Genomic DNA, 18,234 nt, shown 5'->3' on the forward strand with positions numbered 1-18,234 from the left:
AGGAGAACGCATGCAAGAAGTGCCAACACCCTGGGAAATCGGGCATGCTTCTCCCAGGAGGTGAAATAGTTTACACATTACTGTTTTATTTTAGACATTCTCAGGAAGTGGGTAGGCAATCCAACAACTTGAACAATCTGAAACTGTGGCTTTTAAAGTTTGTCACATTGTTCTATGAAAGCTTACAGCTGATGAGCGTGGAAGCAAGTACACAGAGTACATTTCCCCAGTGTACAGAGTGTGATCCTGTTTTAATGCTACGTTGAACCTTTTTTGGCAACCTATTGATCATGTTTGCTTTTTGGTTTCAGATTTGGCTTTTAACAAATGGTGTATTCTTCAAGTATCATGTAGTCACTGGTTTTGGAAATGATTGAAGAAGCATTACTAGGAACTTGCAGGGAATAAATCAGAGAATTGTCTCAGTTGGCCTTTACTCTTGGAATGAGTTGGCCTCCCGTGATTACCAGCTATTGAAGCTATTCAGAATAAGCCTTGGCAGTAAAACAAGGAAAGCCCCAGGAGCCACTGAGATGATCTTTGCAGAGCTCCCACTGGTTACAGCCAAGGGAGGACTCTGATTTAGTAGTTTCTACTTTGGGAGAGGACATAGGCCTCGTCAAGTACCTCGTGTGGCGATGTAGTGAATTATACGTGTGAAGTGAGTGCTGGAGGGATTCCACCAAGCAGTGCAGGCTGCCCCATGGCCAACAGCGCCTGGCAGAGTATAGTTTCGAGGCTTTTGACAATGGTAGAATTTTGAACCATTTATTTTTCCCTTTTAAAGCAAGGCATACAGTTCTGAAGCTTTTTGGTTATTGCCACAGTCCTGGGGATTTCCTGTCACTTCGTTATTTTTACTTGGAGGCTTCTCTTTATTCACAATTATCTAGCCTGCAGGTGGGTTTAATGATTTTTAGGTCAGGTTTGAGTGATGAGTATTTGTCTTTTATCATTTGTTGAAGCCCATCTAATGGGGGGGCTATTGAGTAGGCTGGTTTTATAGTATGTGCATATATATATGTCCAGTTAGAATCAGAAGATCTAGATCAAAGGCCCTCACTCTGCCGTGTGTTAGCTGTGCAACTTAGGACAAACGACTTAACCTCTCTGAAACTCAGTTTCCTCATCTGTGAAAGTGGTCCCAGCTATAAAATAGAAAGATGAGTTTTATTGGTTATAATCCCAAGCAAGAAGTAGTTTCAACTAACAGAACTTTTTGCTATATAGGCGATTATGTATGGATCCTGAACAACTGCTCTACACCCCAATCATCATTTTTGGAAGAGAAGTTCTCCAAAATGTAATTGCTTCTCCAGTAGTAGCCTATAATAGTTTACCTTCTTTGGTTACTTAAAGAAATATTTTGCAATGATTTTTTTTCCCGTATGAGTTGGTAGAAAATTGCTATGTGAATATCCTATGGGCTGAGGACACTGGCCCTGTCCTCAGGGACTACACAGTCTTGAAATGGAGAAAGCCAAGTAAACAGAAAATGGCAAAGAGTATAATTAGGACACTATCCATAGGGCATTGGGAGAGTCAGCCAGACTACACGTGCTGGATGTATACAACACCACCTCTGAATTAGTATTGCAAAAAAATGAACCAGAGTCTGGTCAATCTTCTAACTACCAATTGACAGGAAATATAATGGGGCAAAAGAATGAGTTAATGATCCCCCAGAAAGCAATCAACAAAATCCAGATGGTAGGAAACTCTATAGGACAAACACCCAGTTTCTTCAACAACACCAACATAAACTGTAAGGAAGAAGAAAGATGAATGGGGCACTTGTAAAATAAAGAAAATTTAATCCAATTAAAATGTGGACGCTGATTCCAATAAACCACCTGTTTTAAAAAAATGCATGGGACAACAGGGGAAATACAAGCATTGATTTGATATTGGCTAACATTAATGAATTAGTACTTGGTGCAAGATTGCTAGTGGTACTGTGGTTATGTTTATAAAGAGGATTCTTATATTAGAAATATGTACTGAAATACAGATAAATAATAAGAGCTTGAATTTGCCTTGAAATGATCCTGGAAGAAACAAAATTGACTATGAGCTGATAATTGTTGGGGCTAGGGGTGGACATAGGAAGGCTTATATTACTTTCCCTCTTTTTATATATATGTTTGAAATTCTCCTAATTAAAATTTTAAAAGAGGGGGAAGTTGACTGCATCAAATACTGCTGAAAGATCCAGGCACTCTCTGAAAGCAGGACTGGATATGGTTATCAGATGAGCAGCTGTGTCCGCCCTACAGCTTAGTCAGGTAGACCAGGTGCCCCTGAGCGCAGCAGCAGGTCCTGCAACAGGTCCTTAACCACAGCAATTTCAGGGCAGTGTTTGGGAAGACAGACCGCAGTGGGTTTAAAATGAGTGCTGATGAGGACGTGGATACAATTAGCCTAAACTTCTTTTTTTAAGAAGCAAGAGAGAAGGATTAGAGTTAGAAGGGGATTTGGATTTAAGACAGACTTTCTCCCAAGATAGACGTGATTTAAGCCATTGTAAACGTAGACAAGAAAGAGCAGGTAGCGAGGCAGATGCAGTCAGGCAAGAGAACTAAGGAATGGTGCAGCATCCCAGAAGGGAGGTGAAAGAGTTAGGGGTTGAAAATAAGTGCTCAAAATAGTTCTTGTCGGTTTTACATCTCAATAAATTCACACTGTATTTTAGATATGTCTGTTGGATTATACCAGAAATCAACTTGCAAAAACTTAGGCAAAATAATTTATTATAAGACCCCAGGGCTGTGTTGTGGAACTGTACAAGAGGAATGCACCCTAATTTTAGGAAGGAGCCAGAGTCAGGAACTTGACCTATGGGTGCTCTGACTCTGTCTCTGTGAGTCACATGCTTTATTCTCTCCAAGGACTGGCATGGAATACAGCCACCTACAGTTCCCCAGAGTATAGATCATAGCCACATGACTAACTAAAAATGATCCAGAGTTTTACAAATTCCCATGAGAGTAGGTTGCATTATAGGGCAAGGGTGAAGAAATTTCACAGATGAAATTAAGATCCCTAGTCAATTAATACCAAGTTAGTCAAAAGGAAGGTTATCATGGGTGGGCCTGATCTAATCAGCAACCCCTTTCAGACAGGATTCAGGTCTTTACTGAGAGAGGGTCAAACAGGAGAGATATTTTCCTTGTATTTGAAGGGCCAAACTACCATATTATAGAAAGGTCACATGGCAGAAAACAGCAGGAATTTTAGGACCTCAGCTTACAGCCACAAGGAACTGAATTGGTTTGCCAACAACCAGTCAGCTTGGAAGAGAACCTAGAGTCAATGAGATCTTCCCCTCAGCAATACCTTGACTTCAGCCTTGTGAGACCGTCAGCAGAGGATTTAGCTGAGCCATGCTCAGACTCAGAACCCATGGAAACTAGAAGTAATAGATTTGAGTTGTTGGACGCCACTAAATTTGTGTAACTGGTTATTCAGCAATAGAAAACTAACACACACATCGCTCTATTTATCAGTTTTCATCATTAATTAAATATAGCATCAGCATGCTACCCTTCTGGTTGTACCCATACAGCAAGGTCCTGTGATAAAAACTGAGCTGAATGATTGTGTGCTTCCTTTCCTGATTCCAAATCTCAGGTGCATAGTTCCATCGATAATGATTGTCCCTTGATCTCAGAGATCCTGTGATATTCCATGTGGTGGGTTGAAATTATTGTGTACCCCAAGAAAGCCATGTTCTTTAATGCTGATTCAATATTGTTGGGTGGAATCTTTTTTATTAAGTTGTTTCCATGGATTTGTGAAATTGGGTGGGACCTTTTGATTAGGTGGTTTCCTTGAGATGTATTTCCACCCACTCAAGGTGGGTTGCTTACTGGAATCCTTTAAGAGGGGACCATTTTGGAAAAAGCTTCAGAGCTGACACAGATGTTTGGAGATGTAGAAAGAAAACACATTCCAGGGAAGCTGTTTGAAACCAGAAGCCAAAGGACCAGCAGATCTCAGCCACATGCATTCCCAGATGGGCCTTTCTTGAGTCAGGCTATCTGTCTCTGGAAGCCTTAGTTTGGACATTTTTATGGCCTTAGAACTGTAAACATGTAACTTAATAAATTTCCTTTATAAAAGCCAACCCATTTCTGGTATATTGCACTCTACCAAAACATCCTACTACCTCATCTCCTATCCCTCATATATCATAATCTTTCTGGAATGATTTGTAATGTTCCCTTTTGTTTGCAGCTCAGGGTGTTCTAAGGTTCCTTATTCTATCTATAGAGCACAGATCTTTGGGACTTTGGGTTCCTAACTCACATGACATTTCCTGTAATGATAACGAGGGTGAACACAAAGACAAGATGATGGCTGGTCTGTGGCAGAAGGTGAGACAGAGGGTGAGGTCCTGTATTCCACTTTTGTCCAACATACTGACTCGATGCCCATGTATATGCATGAGTTCCCCCTGCCTCTATTCATAGGGGCAGTTAATTCTGGGGCTCAATATGGACCCAGAGTCCTCAGCATCAACCACTCACAGAAACAGGACCTGACCTCTTGGAGGGCAGTGACTCCTTGTTTTGATTCTCAAATCTAAAATGCAAAATATCTGATCCTTTGCCTTTCTCTGGGCTTGATTTTCTACAGGAATACAATGGTGCTGGTGGAGAGGAGTAAGGAGCTCGTATAATCATTCATACCTCAAAGGTATTCACCATCCTTATAAGGACTAAGGACACACACACACTTACCATTCTGGTAGAGCCCATTACAGATTTATACTCCGGTGGCTACTCTTGAATGAACCCAGTCTGCTGGAAGAGTTTGGAGAAGCTAGAGAAAGGAGGTAGATTGCTCATTCTGTCACACACATTACAGGATTGGGCAATTATTTTAATCCCTAGGGTAGGAACATGTTCATATTTCTATGTTTGTATAACTCTTCAGTCTACCTAAATGGATATCCAAGGAAACTATTAGTCAATATTCAATTTAATAGTTTTATAAAAATGACAGTAACAAAATAAACTTGAGCAAAATAAATGGACTCATTTATGTTGTATCTCCAATATCTTCAACAACCAAGCATGTGATATATGACGCTGTTGTGGTTTTCTTTACAAAAAGCACAAGGGTCCCTTCATCTCTAACATCAGACATAAGATTGCTAAATAATAGCTAATAAAATTATATACACCCTAGTACTCAACAATTCATTTCTTACCCTAGATAAATATACTATTATTTCATAGGTTCTTTTAAAGTCTTTACTTGAAACTAAAACCTGACCAAAACATTAAAGCAGGGAGGATTCCTGAGAGTCACTGGGGCTTCTTTGGAAATGTCCCCACATATAACCAGCAGATGTTTATTTGAGCATAGAATGCATTCACAGAGAAAAGAGAATACAAACAATGATACAATCATAAACATCCATATTTTCCTGTCTTAAAAAAATCTTCAGAGGTGCTTTGTATTTTAAAACAGACATATTATTTAGACATGAACGAATAGAAACATTAAAGAGTTGGTAAAGAGGACTCCTTCTTTTGTGAACTTTCATTTATTTAGTTAGTTTCGTCTGGTGGAACAAACTCCAGCCTGGCTAATTGAGGACTGGAGCAAGAATTGGAATTACAAAACAAGTTAAGGACTTTTTATAGACTACAGAAGATCATGGAAGTCTCCCCCAGTAAAAGGACTTCCTGTTGGGTCTGTACTTGGAGGGCAGTAAGTTCTGTGTTCTAGAATAGAAATGGAGACAGATTTTCCTTTTTTCCAAAAAATATACTTCCCTGTACCAGTCTAGCCAGGGATCTGCAAGGCTCTCCATTGTTTGGGGAACGTCCCATGGAAAGTCCCAAACAAGTAAGACAATACTAATGCAGATGTTTCAGACTGGCATGTAGAGCGCTACTCTTAGCGATGCATCTTGAAGTGTATTTTTAGCAGGACTAATGCTCTGTACCATCAGACACACTGTAGAGTACTGTGCTGAGCATGCCCTGTACCCGAACACCTGGCTAAGGCAGAGGAACCAGCCAGTGACTGCTCACTAGTCCGGAGCCGCTATTCTTCCTGCAGAAAGGTGTCTTTTTCTAATTTGCACAATGGTGCCATAGAGGTGAGGGATCAAGGAGACATTACATATACCAGTGGGCCATGCCAAGAAGTCCCTACATGTCTGGTCTGATCTTCACCTTTTACTAGAGGAAAGACTATGAAGAGGAATTAAACTAGGGTTGACTTAGAAGTACTTGGACTGCCTGATTTTGTTCCACAGTTGTGAGTATTAAGCCTGAAAACACAAACTTAAGGAACTGTATAGTTCGATATTGGAGTGTCTAGTCTAAGTAATGGGTAAGTTAGATGGCACGGGCAGAGCACACATGATACTGAGGGGTGGAAGCGATCCTAAAGAAATGGATGTTCTTACTGTGAATTATCTGGGCCTAGGAAGGGAAACAGGTCTAGGACTAGAAAAGGGCTTTCTGGAACCATGAGAAATTAAGCTTGGATTTCAGGTGGGAGGACTTAGGTGAAGATCCTCACAAGATGGCAACAGTTACAGGAACCAGGAGGAAGAAGGTCAATAGGGGATGGCTCATAGAAGGTTATGGATAATGGACTGAAGAATAGTGATATTTAGATTTTCTTTGACTATATTACAATCCGTTCTGTAATCTCAAAGCTTGTGATGAAATTTTCTTTAAAATACAAACTTATTTGACTATGTGTTGGAGGGAAAAAGATGGCTGGGCTGTCCTTACAGGGTAAAGTTGTAGGAGAAAAGCAGCTACAGCCTGGAGAAGCCATTATATCAGAGCACAGCAGCAGTTTGGAGTGAGATGGCTATTTAAAGTGGCAAACACAGGGGAAACATATATATGGTGCATATAAATATTCTTTGAGGATTCTCAGGAAAAGTTGGTGAAGGGAAATGGATAAACTAGATTTAATGCAGTTGTTCAGGCTGGGAGCTTGAATTAAGTTGGTTGGCATTAAAGTGAAGGCTGACTCTGGAATGCTAGAGGTCTTAGGGACATGTGAGATACTCAAGCAAGAATAAATGGGCCATCGTGGCTAAACAGACAGAGCTCTCGCCTGCCATGCCAGAAACCCAAGTTAGATGCCTTCCCATGTAAAAAAAAAAAAAAAAAAGAATGAATGGCTAGAAGAAGAGAGTGGTGTTGCTGAATCAATAGTGCTGTGACAAATTTATCTTTTAGCCTGCAAAAGAAAAGCTGAAAGTTCCCTTCTTATAGAGGGAAAAGCATTTAATGAAAATACTAGTCAATTATAAACATTTTATACAGGTAATTCTTATTGAGATACTTTATTTAAGAATCTTTTGAAAAATATTCTTACAATACACATGCAAATACACAAAGAAAATCATATTTCATATTTATTTTCTCTATAAATCTTTTAGTGATGACTAGTTACCTACCTGTTTTTGTATCTTCTAGCCATCTTAACTCAGATGCCTCCAAAAAGCCAATCTGGCCCCACTGTTTAAAAAAAACTAAAATACCACATCTGATAATACGTATTATTTTACTTTAAATAAAACTGCATGATTCCTTCCAGATGGTCAGGTCTAACCTGACCAGAAAAAGTCTTACTGAAATAATGGCATAAAATCTGAGGAAAACACAGAAGACATAAAAGCAAGAGGAATGGTTATAAAAATTACTGATACATAATTTCCCTGGAATGCTAGTGATCTAAAGTAATCTAAAGAAATGTTTATTTTGGTCAACTTGAAAATTAATATTAATCTAACTATGTTGATTCAAACTGTTGAAACAGAGTCAGTAAAAGAAACATCTGTGATGAAGTCATAGATTTAGTATTTAAACTGCAATTGAACAATGTGCAGAGAATTTTAGTCTAAAACACCGCTGCCAAATGCTATAGGGACCACTCATCCCTATTTGTCTTTAACAGCCACAATTTAACATAAATATTAGGTTTTAAGCAAGCTAACATTAATAATTGAGTGTTAATCAAGAAGACAGTGAAACCACTAAAATTTACATCCAAATTAATCTGTTAATTAATATTTATTGAGCAATTAATATGGGCAGGCATAGAACTAGGTGCTGGAGTTGAAATGTAGGACATATGTTATTTCTGCCTCACTAAACTGACCATCTAACCTGACATTAAACAAATAAATATAAAGAGTTATACAAAATTGTAGGTGGCCCAGATATATGCAGCATAGAGGGAGGGGCATGGGAATCAGGAGATTTTTGGCTCAAGGGGAGCAATGTTGCCACCAATTTATAGCAGCTAGTATTTCCTTAGTGCTTGCTGTATACTAAACATTATTCTAAGCACTTTATATACTTAATCTTCTCCACAACACTGTGAGGTAAGTACTATCAGTTTCCAAACTCAAAAGGCAAAAAAGGAATCTGAGGCATAGAGAGAGGAAGTAATTTTCTCAAGTCCACATATTTAATACATGACACAGACACATTTTGAACTCAAGCAGTTGGGGTCTAGAACCCATGTTCTTACTACAAAGTCACATTCCTTGTATATAACTGCCTAGCTCTCTGATTATTTTTGTCCTTGAGTTTCTCATTTTTAAAATGAAGACTTAATTAAAGTAAGTAGTTCTCAAAACTTTTGTTTGAACCCTTTGCTTAAACAAAATTCCAATGGCACAAAATATATATATATATATGAAAAAGAAGCAGGTAGAGCTATTTTGTTGGAAGATGTGTGCACATCTGGGCATAAGGATAGAGTTATGGAGGACTAATTCATAGAGCTTGAAAGTCTTGGTAGAACATAGTTTGTAATCTCTGGCTTAGTGATATCCAGTATATCTTTGACCTCTGATGTCATCCTTGATTCTAACTTAGATGAAAAAAGAAAAGGGAGTGGTTTAAAGAAACTGACATTTAGAAGGTAGATGGAAAAGCTACAGGGCATTCAGAAAAGAATTATTAAAATTCATCTAAAAATAACAAGAAGACAGTGTAGCAGCATCTTGAAATAAGAATTTGTCTAGAAATACTGACTCTATAGAGAGAGACTTGCATTAATGAGATACTAAAATTTTAATATTCTTAGTATGGAAAAAATGCCTTGCCTTGTACACTCCTAGCATGTAATGGATACTTAATAAATGCTTGAATGGATGAGAGAATAAATGAACTCAATATGGCTTGAATTGGACATCCATTTTTAGTCATGATGAAATAAAAGGTTTCAAATTCACTCTCCCACCTGAAATAATAACATTGAACTGTACAAAAATATGAAACCACATTTTCCAAAACATAGTGCATTAGATAACAAAGACAATGACCCCAGAGGGATAGAAAAAAATGAGGTGAACCCCATGATTGTTCCAGATTTCAGCTTGGAAAGAGTTTCTAGGCTATGAGTCAGGAAGGAAGAACCATTGTGGAGTCCAGTGATCTCTCAGATGCTGCTATGAGTTCTGAGATATCAGTACTTGTTTTCACATCAGAGTACTGGAGAAGAAAGAGCTTTACAAAGAGACAACTCCCAAGACCTATAGCAGGTCCCCTCAAGTCTTTAACTGAATGATGATCAATGCATGCATAAGAAGAAGCTGTCTGAGATTGTGGAAAGAACAACTCTATTTTGAAAAAATTAGAGGAAACAATAACTCAGGACTGGGAATAGTTCCTGATCCCACCAGCCAAAATGGAAATCTCAGAATTTACTGGGCATGGAGTATACAGATGGATTAGTCTGGTAGCATTGTTCTGGTATCATGTAACAAAGCTTAAAGGCAAGACCGGAAAGAAGCAAACTCTTTCCAAATAATTTAGTTGTATTACACTGTAAAGCTTGAGTATATTTACAAGAATATAGTTGTAATAAAAAAAAAACACAAGAATAAAAAACATCAACACCCAACAACGTAAAATTCATAATGCCTGAAAACCAATAAAAAATTACTTGGCATGCAAAGAAGAAGGAAAATATGATGATAACGAGGAGAAAAGCCAGTCAAATAGAAAAGACCCAGACTAAGACAAATATAATTCATAGCCAAGGTCATTAAAAGAGTTAGTATAGATTGGGGAAGATGGCAGAGTAGTAAGTTAAAGGACACAGTCCTCTTAGAGGAACAACGAGTGGAGAGGCAGAAACTGTTTGAATTAATTGTAATGGGACTCCAGAGATCAGGGAAGCACTGTACAAACCCAGGAAAGACCAGGATGGGGAGACTGAGCAGTAGCAGCAAAACTGAGTGAATTGCTTTCGTGGCAGTAGTCAGCACCAGTCCCACACCCTCAAAGCTTGCCTTGAATATGGTCCATGGCTGGCTGTCACAGATGAAAGGGGTATGAAGGGTTTCTTCACTGAACATGGGTTGGAACTCGGTCAAGTGCTGAGTTGGGCTTTGGATTAGTGAGTTTGGACTCTTAGATTCTGGCTCTGAATCACAGCTCTACCTGCCTGGCCATTGTTTCAACATCTCTTGGTGGATGTTGGAGAAATACATTCCATCCTTAGGGCTGTGGGGAAGGATTTACCAAAGAACACAATCTGCTGAGCAGGCCAGTAAAGTGCTGCTTTAAGGAAGCCAAAAAAAAAGGTTTTCTGGCAACTTTCTTGACCCTTTCCCCAGGGTCCTTTGGAACTGGTCTGTATCTTCTTTCAGTGTCCCCAGTTCTGCTTTGATCAGTAAAAGATCTACAATAAGCTGAACCAAGTGTCAAAGAAGAGCCTTACACAAGGCAATCAACAATAAAGCCCTAGGCAAGAGAGAGAAACTGACCATCAGAATAAACACATCAAGATAATCAGGTGCCTAGACATCAGCAAAAAATTATAAGCCCTACTATGAAAGAGGAAGATAAAGCTCTGTCAAAAGAACAAATTTAAAATTTTGGGGAGATACAGAATCTGGAACAACTAATCAAAGATGTTCAAACAAATCTCCTAAATCAATTCAAGGAGATGAAAGAAAATATGACTAAACAGATAAAGGATATTAAGACACTGGGTAAGCATAAAGAAAAATTTGAAAGCATGCAAATAAAAATAACAGATTTTATGAGGATGAAAGTCACAATAGATGAGCTAAAAAATATATACTAGAGGCAGACAACAGTATATTTGAACAAGCAGAAGAAAGGATAATCGAACTAGAAGACAGGACATCTGAAATCTTACTGACAGGAGGACAGATAGAGGAAAGAATGGAAAAAATGAGCAGAGTCACAGAGAATTGAATGACAGCATGAAACAAACACACATATGGTGTCCCAGCATGAGAAGAGAAAAGAAAAAGGACAGAAAGAATTTCTGAGGAAATAATAACTGAAAATTTCCCAACTCCTATAAAAGATACAAATATGCATGACCAAGAAGCACATGCATTCTAAACAGAATGATCTGTATAGACTTACTCCAAGACACATACTTATCAGTATGTCAAAGACCAAAGATAAAGAGAAAACCCTTAAAGTAGCAAGAAAAAAAAAAAACAATTTGTCACATACAAGGGAACAGTAATAAGACTAAGTGTCAATTTCTCATCAGAAACCATGGAGGCAAAAAGGCAGTGGTGTGATATATTTAAGGTACTGAGAGAGAAAAACTGCCAACCAAGAATTCTTTATCTGACAAAACTGTCCCTCAAAAATGAAGTTGAATTTAAAATATTCACAGATTAACAAAAACTGAGGGAGTTTGTCAACAAGAGACTAGCCTTACAAGAAATAGTAAAGGGAGTTCTACAGCCTGAAAGTAAAAGACAGGAGAAAGAGTCTTGGAGGAGAGTATAGAAATTAAGATTTTCAGTAAGGGTAAATAAAAGTATAAAAAAAGAGAGAGAGAAAATAAGATGTGATATATAAAACCAAAGGATAAAATGGTTGAAGTGAGTGCTGCCTTTACAGTAATAACATTGAAAGTTAATAGATTAAATTACCCAATCAAAAGGTACACATTGGCAAAATGGACTGAAAATATGATCCATGGGTATGTTGTCTACAAGAGACTGACCCTAAACCCATGGGCACAAAAAAGCTGAAAGTGAAAGGCTGGAAAAAGATATTCCATGCAAAGAGTAACCAAAAAAAGATCTGGGGTAGCTATACTGATATTGGACAAAATAGACTTTAAATGCAAAATTCTTATAAGAGACAAAGAATGAGACTCTATATTATTGAAAGGGGCAATCTACCAAGAAGAAATAACAATCATAAATATTTATGCACCTAACCAGGTGCGTTGGTTTAAAGGTATTATGTATTGTAATCCTGATCAATCTTGTGGGAGCAACCATTTCTTTTAATTCTGATTCAATACTGTAGGTTGAAATTTTTTATTTGGTCACCAAGATGTGATACAACCGATTGTGGGTGTGATCTTTTGATTAGATATGACTCTACCCACTCCAGGTGGGTGTTGAGTAGTTTACTGGAAATCCTTTAAAAGTGGAAACATTTTGGAGAGACAGACAGAAATTACAGAAACCTCAAAGCCAACAGAGAGCAAGCTGACAGAAACTTCAGAGGAGAGCTGACACAAATGTTGACATTCAGAGAACAGAGACACAGACGTCTGGAGATGCTCAAAGCCCAGAAGACATTGCGATGAGATATTAAGCCAACCAGAACCTGGAGAGAGCCAAGGGAAGCCAAGCAATGGAAGCCAGCCCCAGGGAAGCAAGGTGAGGAATGCCCACAGGAACAGAGGCTAAAAGCATAGAGCCTAGGAGCAAGGAACCATTGATGAGCCAGCATGACTTTCCAGCTGACAGAGGTGTTCTAGATGCATCAGCCTTTCTTGAATTAAGATATCTTTCCCTGGGTGCCTTAGTTTGGACATTTCCATAGGCTTAGAACTGTAAACTTGTAACTTATTAAATTCCCTTTATAAAAGCCATTCCAGTTCTGGTATATCACATTCTGGCAGTTTACAAACTAACATATCAGTATGCACCAAAATATATGAGATGAACACTGGCAAAATTGAAGGGAGAAACAGACATCTCCACAATAATAGTTGGAGACTTCAATACACCACTCTCATCAACAGAACATCTAGACAGAGGATCAATAAGTAAAACAGATAATGTGAATAATATGATAAATGAACTGTACCTAATAGACAAACATAGAACAGTGCACTCTGAAGTTCTCATGGATCATACTTCCAGAAAGACCACCAGTTGGGTCACAAAACAATTCTCAGTAAATTTTGTTGTCGTTGTTTCTGTTTATTTTGTGTGGTTTTTTTTATTATTTTTGATGTTTTTATTCAGGGCTCAATAAATTTTAAAAGATTGATCATAGTGCAATGAAGCTGTAAATCATCAACAGGTAGAGAACTGGAAAACTCAGAAATACATGGAGTTTAAACAACACACTCTTAAACAGTCAGTGGGTCAAAGAAGAAGTCAGTAAATATCTTGATCAAATGAAAATGAGAATACAACATATCAAAATTTATGGGATTAAGTGAAGGCAGTGCAGAGAGGGAAATTTATAGTTCTAAACACCTACATTAAATAGAAGAAAGAGCTCAAATCGAAGACTTGACTGCACCCAGGAGAAACCAGAAGAAGGACAGCAAACTAATCCCAAATCAAGTAGAAGAAAAGACATGAAGATTAGGGCAGAAAATGGGTGAAATTGAGAACAGAAAAAACAATGGAGAGAATAAACAAAACCAAAAGTTGGATCTTTGAGAAGATCAAGAAAATTGACAAACACTGACTTGAACCCATGAAGAGAAAAGGAAAGAAGATGCAAATGAATAAAAATTGAAATGAGAGGGCATTACTACTGAACTACAAAAATTAAAATGATCATAAGAAGATACCATGGGTAACTATATGCCAACAAAGTGGGACTTAGATGAAATGGTTAACTTTCAAGGAACAAAAGAACAACCTACATTGATTCTAGAAGAAATAGAAAATCTCTACAGATGACTTATAAGTAAAGAGATTGAATCAGTCATCAAAAACCTACCAACAAAGAAAATCTCAGAACCAGATGCTTCACAGGTAGATTCTGTCAGTCATTCCAAGGAGAATTAATACCGATCATGCTCAAACTCTTCCAAAAAATTGAAGAGGAGGGAACACTACCTAACTCATTCTATAAAGCCAATATTTCCCTAATACCAAACCCAAATAAAGATACTCCAAGAAAAGAAAATTACAGAACAGTGTCTCTAATGAATATAGATGTAAAAATCCTCAACAAAATATTTGCAAATAGAATCTAACATCACATTAAAATAACTATCCACCATGATCAAGTGGGTTTTATACCAGGTATGCAAAGGTGGGTCAACACAAGAAAATTAATTAATGTAATATACCACATTAACAAATCGAAGAGGCAAAATTGTATGATCAATTCAATTGATGCAGAAAAGGCATTTGACAAAACCAGCAGCCGTTCATGATAACACTTCAAAAAACAGATATATATATGATAAACCTACAGCTAGCATCATATTCAGTGGTGAAAGACTTACCCTCTAAGATCAGGAACTAGACAAGGATGCCCACTGTCATCACTGTTTTCAATATTATGCTGGAAAATCTAGCTAGAGCAGTTAGGCAAGAAAATATCTAGGAATAAATTTAACCAAGGATATAAAGGACTTGTATACAGAAAACTACAAAACTTTGCTTAAAGAAATCAAAGAAGTCCTAAATAATTGGAAAGACATTCCATGTTCATAGATTGGAAGATGAAATATGAAGGTGTCAATTCTTCTCAAATTGACAGATTCAATGCAGTCCCAATCAAAATTTCAACAGCAAATACCAAATTCCAAAATAAAATTGCAGAAATGGAAAAAATAATTATCAAATTTATTTGGAAGGGTAAAGGGCCCCAAATAGCCAAAACATCTTGAAAGAGAATAATGAAGTTGGAGATTTCACACTTCCTGACTTTTAAGCATATTACAAAGCTACAGTGTTCAAAATAGCATGGTGCTGTTATAAAGACAGACATATTAATTAATGGAATCAAATTGAGAGATCAGAGCTAGACCCTCACATCTATGGTCAGTTCATTTTTTTTTAATCTGCTATACCAGTCTTTACTTCTAAATTATCATCAACATCAAAAACAACAAATCTCACATACATGAAAATCATGAGCAAAGCAGACTTTCGATACTTGTCAACTACTGGGGAGAAGAAGTAAAATTAACTGTATTAAAGTAAGTTATCTTTTATGAACTCCAAATTGACAGAAATCATGTAGCATTCCCCTAAGTAAAAATAAACACAAATGAGGAAAGAGAATTCTTTTTAAATGGGAGTTTATTGGCAGAAATTCTCTAATAAACATAATAACTGGAAATGTGGTTTTGTACTATAGCAAGAAGCTTTTCATTGAAGTTCAACTGATAGTACAGTCATACATAGTGTCTGGAAGCTTACACTACAGACTTAGGGAGTGCTCATTGTATACCTTATGATTTAACTTTGAAAAATTACTAGTTCAAATATATTAGCAGTGTTTGGCCTGTAAATTGTTTATGACATTTTAAAAATTCACAAAATGTTCATTTTGGGCAATAACTTTTAAGAAATGAAAAATCTTTAAAATTTGTAAAGCCACAGGAAATCAGGCTGCATTTATTTTACTTATAGAGAAGAAGTAAATGGGATTTTCAACTATCAATTCTAAGTTTTTCCCTAATGAACACAGTGTATATCTAATTCTTAAAGATGCCATTTTTGAGTCAGTCAATAACCATAAATAAAAATATTATTATTCCTATATTGGTTTATAATTTAATGGATGTGCTGGTTTGAATGGAGGTATGTCCCCTAGAAAAGACATGTTTTAATCTAAATCCCATTTCATAAAGGCAGAATAATCCGTATTAAATATTGTATGTTTGAAACTGTAATCAGATAATCTCCCTGGAGATGTGATTTAATCAAGAGTGGTTGTAATACTGGATTAGATGACAACATGTCTCCACCCATTTGGGTGGGTCTTGATAAGTTTCTGGAGTGCTAAAAAGGAGGAAACATTTTGGAGAATGAAGGAGAGTCAGAGAGAGTAGAGAATGCTGCAGCACCACGAAGCAGAGAGTCCATCAACCAACACTTTGGAGATGAAGAAGGAAGACGCCTCCGGGGGAGCTTCCTGAAACAGAAAGCCAGGGGAGAAAGCTAGCAGATGATGCTGTGCTCGCCACGTGCCCTTCCAGCTGAGGAAGAAATCATGACTGTATTCCCCATGTGCCTTCTCGGATGAGAGAGAGACCCTGAACTTCATCAGCCTTCTTGAACCAAGGTATCTTTCCCTGGGTACCTTTGATAGGACATTTCTATAGACCTGTTTTAAATGGGACATTTTCTTGGCCTTAGAACTGTAAACTAGCAACTCGTTAAATTCTCCTTTTTAAAAACCATCCCATTTCTCTTATATTGCATTCTGGCAGCTAGCAAACTAGAACAATGGATCATTTGTTGGCTAATGTTATTTAGCCAACAACACAGGTAGCCCACATTATATCAGATATACAAAATTGATATAGAAATAATCCAAAAGCTCTGAAATATAACTGATGACTTTCTGCATTTGTAAACTAATGACTTTGGAGTTGGGGGAGGGGGAACAAAGGTACTTAAAGAAACCATACATCCTAAAATCAATGAAAGGGAAAAACTTCTAGATACGAGTTGTAACCATCCATATGTTATAATAATGTAAAACAAATCTGTATTTTAAGTGATCTGCAATATTGTTATATATGTAATATAAATTAAAAATTTGCATAACAACATTGCAACACCATCTAAAAGAAAAGAAAGATGTAGAAAATCCCTATAATAAAATTACTGCATTTAATGTCATTTTCTTGAACAAAATTCCAAATCATCAAATTGCTTAATGTTGTACCAAACATAAACAATACCTTGTCAAATGAGAGGAAATCAAACATCAGCTTCTGAAAACAAAAATAAAGAATTTAAAGTCCTATAGTTTATTGGATTTAGAACAGATAATCATGGAAGCAAAAGGATATTCAAAATTATTTATTTTATCATTATGCACATTGAAGGAAAGCATAATAGCAGAGTTCTTTTCCACCGTAAATTTATTTTCACCCACTTATTCAGCTCGAAACACTAGCATGAAGAGATACTTGTTTATTCCACTTGCAATTATTTCTCTCCAGCAATCAGCCATCTCATATCTGGAGCATGTTGAATAAAATATTGTCTCATGCCTTTTTATTGTTTTAAGTTTCAACCAATAAAAGCTCAAAGTACCTTGGAAGAATCCCAGTATCCTGGATGATTTGATGAATGAATACATTAAAATCAAGCAGTGTTTATCTTCTGAAAATACTCTTAACTCCACACAAAGGTTGCTTGTGTTCTGGAGCTCATATTTCTCCTGTTGGCACTATAATACCTGAAGATCATTTGTTATGAAACTTTCACACCAATTTTGTTTTGTTCCTTCTTCATTAACCACTGGGCTTCCTTTTCCATCTTCTTCCTTTATTGTTCTGCTGCTCTCTTGGAAAATAGCTGCCTCAGAACTTCTTCTGCTTGCCAGCCTGCATTTTCTTCTTCCTCCCAAACATTAGGATTTTTTTTTTGCCAGGTATGTAAGTCACCTAATTCAGGAGATTGATGAATAAAAGGCATATCTTGAATAGCTGCTAATCTACTAGAAAAACTTGTTCTACCATTTGGGATGGCAAAATTTGATGGTTCTTTCTTCTTAATAGCAATTTTCTGAATCTTCCTTATTGTTGGTGTCATGTCCTTAAAATAGCCAGGTTCCAGCTGTTCCAAAGCACTTTGTGGTGTTGCCACGTTCCCATTCCCTCCCTCGATCTTTACACCTGTGGGTGCATCTTCATCCCAGGAAGTCCACTTTTCAACATCTGCCTGCTTAAGAACTGATGAATAAACAAGTATAGTTGGCAAAGTTATTTGGTTTCCACTTAATTTCCATCCTCTCCAGAACTGCATATTAATCTCTTTAGGAATGAGAATACTGCTGCTAGACAACTGCAAACTTTAAATAACCAGAACTGTGTGGTGGCCATGATGAGAAACCAAATCCACTGTAGAGATGAGAAAAACAACATACATGTCTTAAGGTTACACAGTGCGACATATGCAAGTGGCTGGAAGGGTGCCAGGTGGGCTGGGATTTGGGAAAATTTTCTCTTGGGAGGTGCAGGGCCTATAGAGTGAAGACGGGAAGAACTGGTGAATTTTTCTGC

The 18,234-nt window shown here is 37.2% G+C and overlaps 1 pseudogene; it reads right to left on the bottom strand.

Annotated features, from left to right (window-relative positions):
- Positions 1–17,481: 17,481 nt before the first annotated feature.
- LOC143689921 (receptor-binding cancer antigen expressed on SiSo cells pseudogene) lies at positions 17,482–17,977 on the bottom strand (annotated as a pseudogene).
- Between the last annotated feature and the right edge of the window lie 257 nt (positions 17,978–18,234).

Source organism: Tamandua tetradactyla, chromosome 7, assembly GCF_023851605.1.
Source record: "Tamandua tetradactyla isolate mTamTet1 chromosome 7, mTamTet1.pri, whole genome shotgun sequence".
In the NCBI taxonomy this organism is placed as follows: Eukaryota; Metazoa; Chordata; class Mammalia; order Pilosa; family Myrmecophagidae; genus Tamandua; species Tamandua tetradactyla.